The sequence below is a fragment of the Pinus tabuliformis genome, chromosome 3_1 (assembly GCF_031772625.1).
Source record: "Pinus tabuliformis cultivar Carrire ecotype Pingquan chromosome 3_1, CPIR1, whole genome shotgun sequence".
NCBI lineage: Eukaryota > Viridiplantae > Streptophyta > Pinopsida > Pinales > Pinaceae > Pinus > Pinus tabuliformis.
In genome coordinates, this window is record NC_142301.1 from 28,880,035 (window position 1) to 28,888,143 (window position 8,109).

General features: G+C 36.7%; 1 pseudogene across 1 annotated transcript in view; it reads right to left on the bottom strand.

Moving 5' to 3' along the window:
* The window catches only part of LOC149185601 (chromatin remodeling protein EBS-like), a 165,281-nt pseudogene extending 158,621 nt beyond the window's left edge, over positions 1-6,660 (bottom strand). The window contains exons 1-5 of the transcript XR_016255635.1: positions 6,455-6,660; positions 6,190-6,352; positions 5,962-6,059; positions 5,534-5,875; positions 5,317-5,385 (exon numbers count right to left, since the gene is read on the bottom strand). The product of XR_016255635.1 is annotated as a chromatin remodeling protein EBS-like (transcript). The remainder of the gene's footprint in view (positions 1-5,316; positions 5,386-5,533; positions 5,876-5,961; positions 6,060-6,189; positions 6,353-6,454) is intronic.
* Positions 6,661-8,109: the final 1,449 nt, after the last annotated feature.

Here is an 8,109-nt window from a genome sequence, read left to right on the forward strand (position 1 = left end):
GAGAAGTGGCTCAATCCACCTGCAAAATAGCTAAGGAATTCCCTGCAAATTACCCTTCGGAAATGGCAATTCTTCTCAGCTAAAACTCCACCGAAATCACTAGCTCTAAACCCATGCGCAACCTCTTCTCTCCAACCCCTACGCAAGCCAAGAAAATGCAGAATTCAGCCTAGAGAAATCCCCTTGTTTCAACTCTGTAAAATGGTCCCAATCTCTACCTTTCTCCCAAGGAAAAATCTCTGCAAAAGCCCGAAAACTCCACTCAAGGAAGTTGCTCCAATCAACCTTTGAAGTTTGTCTTCTGCGCCCAAGAAGTGCGCATGAACTGAAGGAAACACCTGCAATTGACTCAATGGAAGCCTTAAAATAGAGTACCTCAAAGCCTCACTAGGGAGACACTCGAAGTTCTACAAAATGAGGAAGAGTTTCACTTGAAACTCTGGAGCTAAACAACTTTGCTCCTCTTGTGCTCAACCGCCTCCAAGAGAAAGTTTGATCTCAAGAATTAGATGGCCAAAAGATGCAAAAATTGAGCCCCTGTGTGATATTTAAAGATGTTGGTCCCTTTCTCCTTGGTGGGTACCCTTCTCCACAAATTTGAACTCCCTTCTTTTTCCTTCTCTTTCTCCTAGTGTGAATTTCTTAAGGGGGTGTCGAATTTCCTTTTTGAGTGGCCCCCTCATCCCAATCACAAAATAATTTTCCTTTTCTCTAATGTTAATTTCCTTCTTTTTCCAAAAGTTAAGTGAGTGACTCCTCAACCCACTTTTTCTTAAAAGCGTGTTTGCCAAATATTTTTCCACCGCCAAAATTGAAAAATTGAGGATTTTAGTTAGCAAAATTATTTATTGGGGACATGACAACTTGCAAGAGTATTTGATCTACAGATAGGGCCAACAGTGATTCACTATAATAATCAGAGTTGCATCAAGCTCTCTAAGAATCTTGCATTCCATGATCAATCCAAGAACATCGAGATCAGGTATCACTTCATCAGAGACAGGGTCCGAAGAGGTGTTGTGAGACTACAATACATTTCTACAAATGAGAAGGTGACAAATATTCTGACTAAGCCTCTAGTGAAAGGAAATTTTGTGAAGTACCGAGATAAGCTAGGGGTGGTGAAGAATCCTTCCTTGCTAAGCGGGAGTGTTGAAGCTTGTGGTAGCTTCGGAAAGTGTTCTGCAAAGGCTTGGTATATTAGCATGTGGAAGATGATTTATTACCTCTTTAGGTGCTTGCTTGGAGGAGTAAGTGATTTAATTCTTCTTTCCTAAGTCTAACTTAAGGAAAAGTACAATAATTAAAGTAAATTACTTATTGTGGACTATTAAGTTATTTTCTTCTAGTCACTTAGGAATAATCTCAACCATTGATCTCCAAGACCTTCTAAAGGGGAATTAGGGTTAGGGATTTGAGCTTAATGAAGAATATAAAAGAAGCCTAGCGAAGAGGTGAAGACACACAAGAACTCAAGAGAGAGTGATTTTCTCAAGTGCAAGTGGCTCAATAGATTGAAGCATAAAGGAGAAGAATTTGAGGGTGAATCCAGGAGGTTGAGTTACTGAAGTGAGGCATAGTTGCTGGGGAGGCCAAATTGCTAGGGTCGAGTTGTAGGGTGGAGAGGCCGATTTTCTAGTGATTTGTAGGGTTAATTTCCTTCAAAGGCCGATTTTCAGGAGGCTAAATTCCTTGGGCCAAATTCATCCTCAGGTTCTTATTATTGTATTTTTCCTTGTATCTTTGTGGGTCGAAAAACCCTGATTTTCCAAGTTAATAGATGACAAAGAATTGTTGTGGGTGAATTATTTTTGCAATGTGTGATTGGTCTCTCTAATTTAAATTCCACTAAATACATATATACATATATATATATATAGAAGTTAAAAATACTAGTGATTTTGTTTTTCAATAATTTAGAATTTATTTAGCTAAATAGATAAATTGTTGGGAATAAAATTAATTGTTGTGAAAAAATAAATCTAGCTAGTATTTGGAAATTTAACATGGACAGAATCTACTGTACAAGATAGTCTCCCCCTATCTTCTCCACATCAAGCACTCCAAGTAGTAAAAGGGCTTCCAAATTCCACAAAACCCTAGCTTTCTTCTCTCACAAGAACTACAAGATCAAGTGATCCCTTTTCTCCACAAAGGTTTCTCCCAAACCCTAGCTTCCATAGCGTTATTAGGGAAAACTTCCATAGTCTTATTAGGGAAAAACCCTAACCCTAGTATTCCTTTTGAATCTCCTCAAGAACACTAGTGCTCAAGACAAAAGGCAGCAATTGCAATGAAGAAGAGAACAAAGAGACTAGTTTGCTCTGGCTCTCACACCTCTAACATAAGCATGTGATTACATTTGTGGACAAGAATGAATATGTGAAAAAGCCTCTTTTCTCCTTTTATTATTATGAATCGTGAGAGAGGCCAACAATAACAAAGCGGACCTAGTCCACAACAAGCAACCTAACTAAACAATAGATAGACCCACATGCAAAGGTCTCCAACTCTAAGTGACATATGGCAAGCTCCAAGTGAGTATGCCCAACAAGCAAACATCCAAATCTAAAAACCCAACAATATAAGTCCAACACTCCTCCTTCAAAGGCCTCCAACACTAACTCCTAAGTCATGTGTATCTCTAAATCCACCACACCTAAATCATCACTCCTTATCACAAGCATCCCCACGTCAAGTATAAGCTTCCGGGTAAGCAACCAAGTGTCCCCATGCCACCTCTAACCCAACAACCTCCTCCAAGATACCCATTGCTCCTCCTCCAACTGGGTTGTCCTTCCAAGCAAGCAACCAAACTCTCTAAGTGTGCACCATGAAGAAAGTCACCATGCCAAATAGGTCTCCAACCTACAAACGTAGTGTGTCACATCAAGTCAAGGCGTAGCAATCCATGAGCTAGTTATCTTCCCTATGTATGTCAACTACAATAAAACCATGGGTAGGCAATACAGCATGCACTTCACATCACATGAAGTAGCCTCAAGGATGGCCTAAACATTTTTAAAGTAATCCCAAAAGCTCACACTGAATCCATCAAACTCTAAAATTGGTATGTGGTGTCAGTATCACAAATGTGACACTCATAACACTAAAGACTATAGTTCATACACAAACAAAACTATTAATTAAACTGCTAAATCCAAAACATCATCAAGAAAGCAAATGTCGAACTCAACATTTACCAAGACCCCATGCCTAAACATGAAATCTATGAAACTAAAATGAAGCTTAAGGAAAGGAAAATTGATCTTGAACATGATCATTCTTCCACCAAAGTCAAAGAAGAAGAAGAATCCTCCAAACCTTCTAGCAAAAAGGCTTCCTTCCAAGTGCATGGAACAAGTCAACATAATTGAAAATGCCAATGTCTCGCTCATCCATTTAAATCAATGTTCGAGAAAATAGTAGAAAAGCCCAATACCTCATTTATCAAAAATCCCTTAAGGAAGGGAAACACCATCAATTACTCTGTATGGAAGGAATCACTCCACAAGTTGTCCTTGTTACAATACAAATCCAACATGTCAATACCATGATTTGCATGCGCATATATTTAATTTCACAAGTATTCCTAGGGGCTTATGCCAACTACGCTTCATTATTGCATTCCATGAATGACTACCCACCAACTACCTAGTGGACCATATTCAATTAGTATGGCCACATTACAATAATTAATTAGTTTACACACCAACTACCCCGTGTGCCTTTTTCAATGAGTGTGGCCACATTTCATTGAATATCTTCTCTAGGTACAATACATTGCTTGATCATCAAAGAAATTGGGATATTAACCTAGTGTCAGCTCTATTTTTGCTTCCACTGGGTTAAGATGGGCTCGCTATGTCGCATCCTTATCACCCTCTCATTTCAATTTCAAATTCACTTCCTTGTTCAAGTAGATAAATTAAAACATCAAAGGAAAGAAGACAATAAATCTAGTTTCACTTTCTTTGCTTTGCTAATAATCTAGTTTCTTTACTTGTAATAAACTTAATCAAAAGTAAATGTTAATCCCTAACAACCCCCACAGGTCATTACAATAACAGTAATCCCCAATTTAACTTAGTGGATATCCCCCCCTCTCCCCTTGCATTCCTGATTTTCCCCAAAAATTGAATGGTGACTCTATTTCATCAAGCCTAGTCTTCTTTGCTCATCAAGCCTTTGTTTGGTTGAGTGTTGGCCTTCCCTCTAGGTGTAGGTCCCTTCTCCTTTGCACAGCATCCTCAACCTCTCAATCAGAATCTGCTCATCCCATCTCTTCCTTCTTATGTTTGTGTCCCATTCCTTTCTTGTGACACTTTCATACTCTACAAAGGCTTGCTAAAAACGTGTTGAACACATATCAGTAATACCACTGATGAGTTCAAAACGTGGACTGCAACAGGTAGACTATTTTGAGTTGCATAGCTTTAATCCCCAACATTTTTGGAAAACTGTGCACCAAGAACTCTGTTACGATGAAAACTTTTAGCAATAGAAAAAACGGGATAGAAGGTGGCTGCTGAGGTAATCTATGCTCGTTTAAGGAGTTCTTAGATGTGAACGGTTAGTACTTTCAGGTGGGTTAAATGCTTCTCACACAAGCCAGGATGCAAAAATATTGAAAGCATTTACATTTAACTTCAAAGGGCATACTTAATAGTACTAAAATGGAGATGCACTTGCATTCCCAGTTGTGTGTTGATTCTGACTTACCTGGCAGTCCCTTTGACTTACTTTTTGTCACTCGTTAAGCATTAATAAAATTAAATTATCTTACCTTAGCTTCGTGTGGATTGTGGGTTACAGTCTTAAGTTTAAGTAACCTTGCATATGTTTAACAAATTTTGTTTTCGGTGTATGGTCATTTGCTAAAAAAAAGTTGAACTGTAAATATATGATGATGTGATGGCAGGAAGGTCATCAAGGCAACACCATGGTTCAATTACTTTGGAGGCATTAGGTGAAGGAAAGTGCTTGTGAATTAAGTGGTTAGTGCAAGGTAAACAACGAAAGTGATTGCGTTCAGTTGAGGGTGAACGAAGGTGTTTGTGTTTAGTATGTGAAGTGGTTAGTGCAATGTAAACAACGAAAGTGATTGTGTTCAGTTGAGGGTGAACAAAGGCGTTTGCGTTCAGGGTCCGCCTCTAGAGTGTGTACAATAGAGCCTGTGTTCAGTGATTCGTTTCTTGAAGGTGAATGAAAATGCTGGTGTTCAGTGGTTCCCCTCTTGAGGTCGGTTTTGCAATACATTTATGATGCTGGTCACGATACTTTAGCAAAAGAAAAGCAAAAGAGAGCGAAGCTTACCAGTCTTTGCATCCTTCGCACTGCACCATTAGGTCATCAGGATTGTAGGGCATCTCGCATTTACAGTACCTGGCACACACACGCTTTACACTCAAGCTTTGAGCTAAAACAATGAAAGAGGGGGAAAGCGAAGTTAGGCCAGGACGTAAGACGTAAAAACAAAATACATGGGAATGAATAGATACGAGAGGGGGCTTAGGCTTAGGCTTAGGCTTACACTGCCACTCTGTCTGGGGTGAAACCACCGGTAGCAGATTTGTACTCAAACCGGCAGAAATAATCATCGGCACCAACACTCTCGAGCTTGGTGTAGTTCTTGAAGCTGTGAACAATACATTTCCCTCAATTGTGTCAGCATTCTACACATCAAAGTGGTCAGAGAGGAAGAGCTCCTTGGCACCATGAAACTGCCTCCGCCCACCGATCGATTCCTCGGGCCTGTAATACCAACGAACCTTCACTTTCACGTTATTCCGGATATCGCTCTCGATTTTCTCCACTCGAGCTACATACGGAGGCTTATCGGAATCCGACGGGCGCATCAACACGCAATCTCCCGCTGCATTATACAAAATTCCATTAAAAAAATCATTCCCAAAGCAAATTAAAATCATTATCGAGAAGAATCTTTGCTTGTGTGCTTACCTCTGACGACTTTGTTGGTTCCCTTGATGGTATATGCATCCAAGGATTTTTTAGCAGGCCGCGTCTTAGCCATATTACTCTCGCTCCTGCTACTTCTACTATATCAGTAAGCAAGTAAGAAGAAGATAGAATTAGAAGAATATAATAGATCTCAGCCATCCTCTCACCCCCATAACCCCAACCGACTTTAAAATATATATATAAATAATTACACGCACTAATACATACGGCTATTTATATACATCCATCACCTCCTCCTCCTCCACATTTTGAACCAATCCACCTACCTACCACGATCACTGTCTATCAATATTCCTCTGTAAAACCCCAGTTGCTTTTGTAAAACCCTAGCTGCTTCTTCTGCTGCTCCTCTCTTCCAACCCTAGCCTGCCTGAAACAATAATAGGACATTATACATACATTATTTCGTATTCCGTATATTGTTTGTATGGATACAACAACAAAAAAGCAAGCAGACATACGAGGTTTTTACCGTTGGAGCGCTCTTCTGCTTTTTGGAAGGGGGGCTGTTTGACTGTGTTTGACCGGTACCTTCTGCAGTCGATGCAAGCCGTACTTTTACCTTCTTCCATGCTCTGGATGTTACCAGCACATTACCCTCCAAGCAGAAGCAGTCACTGCAGGTCGATAATTTGCTCACGCTCCATCAATTTCAAATTAAAAAACTTTTCGCAGATGGATATGAGGTTGTCGCATGATCATTAACAAATATTTTGCACTCTACTATTTAATCACGATATGCATTGGAATCCACAAGTGTTGCATATCGGGACTCACATCGTTGGATTTAAAAATTATTTAAATTTGGACAATGCTTTAATTATTATTAAATATTTATGTTTTTTTTCATAATAATTAATATATATGTAATGATAATATACATTAAAATTGATATTAAGTATTTATAATTTTTGCACAATAATTAATAATTAAAATAAATATGTTTGGGAAGTTTTACAGTTAAAAATGGCTCGAATTTCGACAAAAGATTTCAAAAGATTTTATAGATGTAGTTTTTGAATCATGTTTTTTATCCTGCAAATGGATTCAGCACCATCAAAAATTTCCAGGGCAATTAATATTATGAATTTTTATAGCTTTTACTTAGAATTACAAAAATCCTTGTCAGATTTTTTTTAAAATTGGCTGGAATTTCCATGACTTTCAAGGCAAAAAAAACATAATCATTAGACTACGACTATGTTTTGAGATATAAATTTTCAAAGTGCATTAAATCAAATGTTTGTAATTCATGGTTTATATAAATATAATATAAAATTTGATAAAAATATGATATATTAAAATTTATATTTTTTTAGTTAAAGATTTACATTACTAAATCTTATTAAAAAAATAATTAAAATATAAATTTGGATATATGGAGTATTTTATTAATAAATATTTGAGAGTGTAGTGTTGAATGACATATATTGAAATTTATATGTTTTTTTTTAAATGTGGAGGGTTATCTCATTAAATCTAAAATCATCTAAATCTTATAATATAAATTTGGATATATAAAATATTAAATGTTTTAATTGAATATTTATTATTCAATGTAATATTTAATAAGAATAAAATATAATTTAATATTTCATAAAAATAGAATAATATTTTAATATTTAATCTAAATATATTTATCTTAAATATAATTAAAATAAGTTAAACTTAAATATATATAATAATTAAAATAAGTTAAACTTAAATATATATAATAATTAAAATAAGTTAAACTTAAATATATGGAATTTAAGGAAAGCTTCCAATAATGACACTTAAATGTGTGCTCTTCTTCAAGGTATCATTTGGTCATTTCTTTCCAAACCAAATCTCTTTTTATAATAGGAGATTCTAATAACATTATTTGTCATTTTGCTCCAGAAACCTCTCCTTGAAACTCCAAATTGCATCTTCTCCACATAAGAATCATGGCAAATCTATCCTTAATTCTAAACACTCGATTAACACATATATTAAGGGGCATTAATAATATAACTAATAGATTGGCTAACTAAGCTTTATCGTTGGCACTGAAAACATGTGCATCAAAGGAACCATGAGGGAGGCAGTGATCCCATAATTCAATGGTGATGTATTCACAATTAATCATTATGGAAGTACTATGTT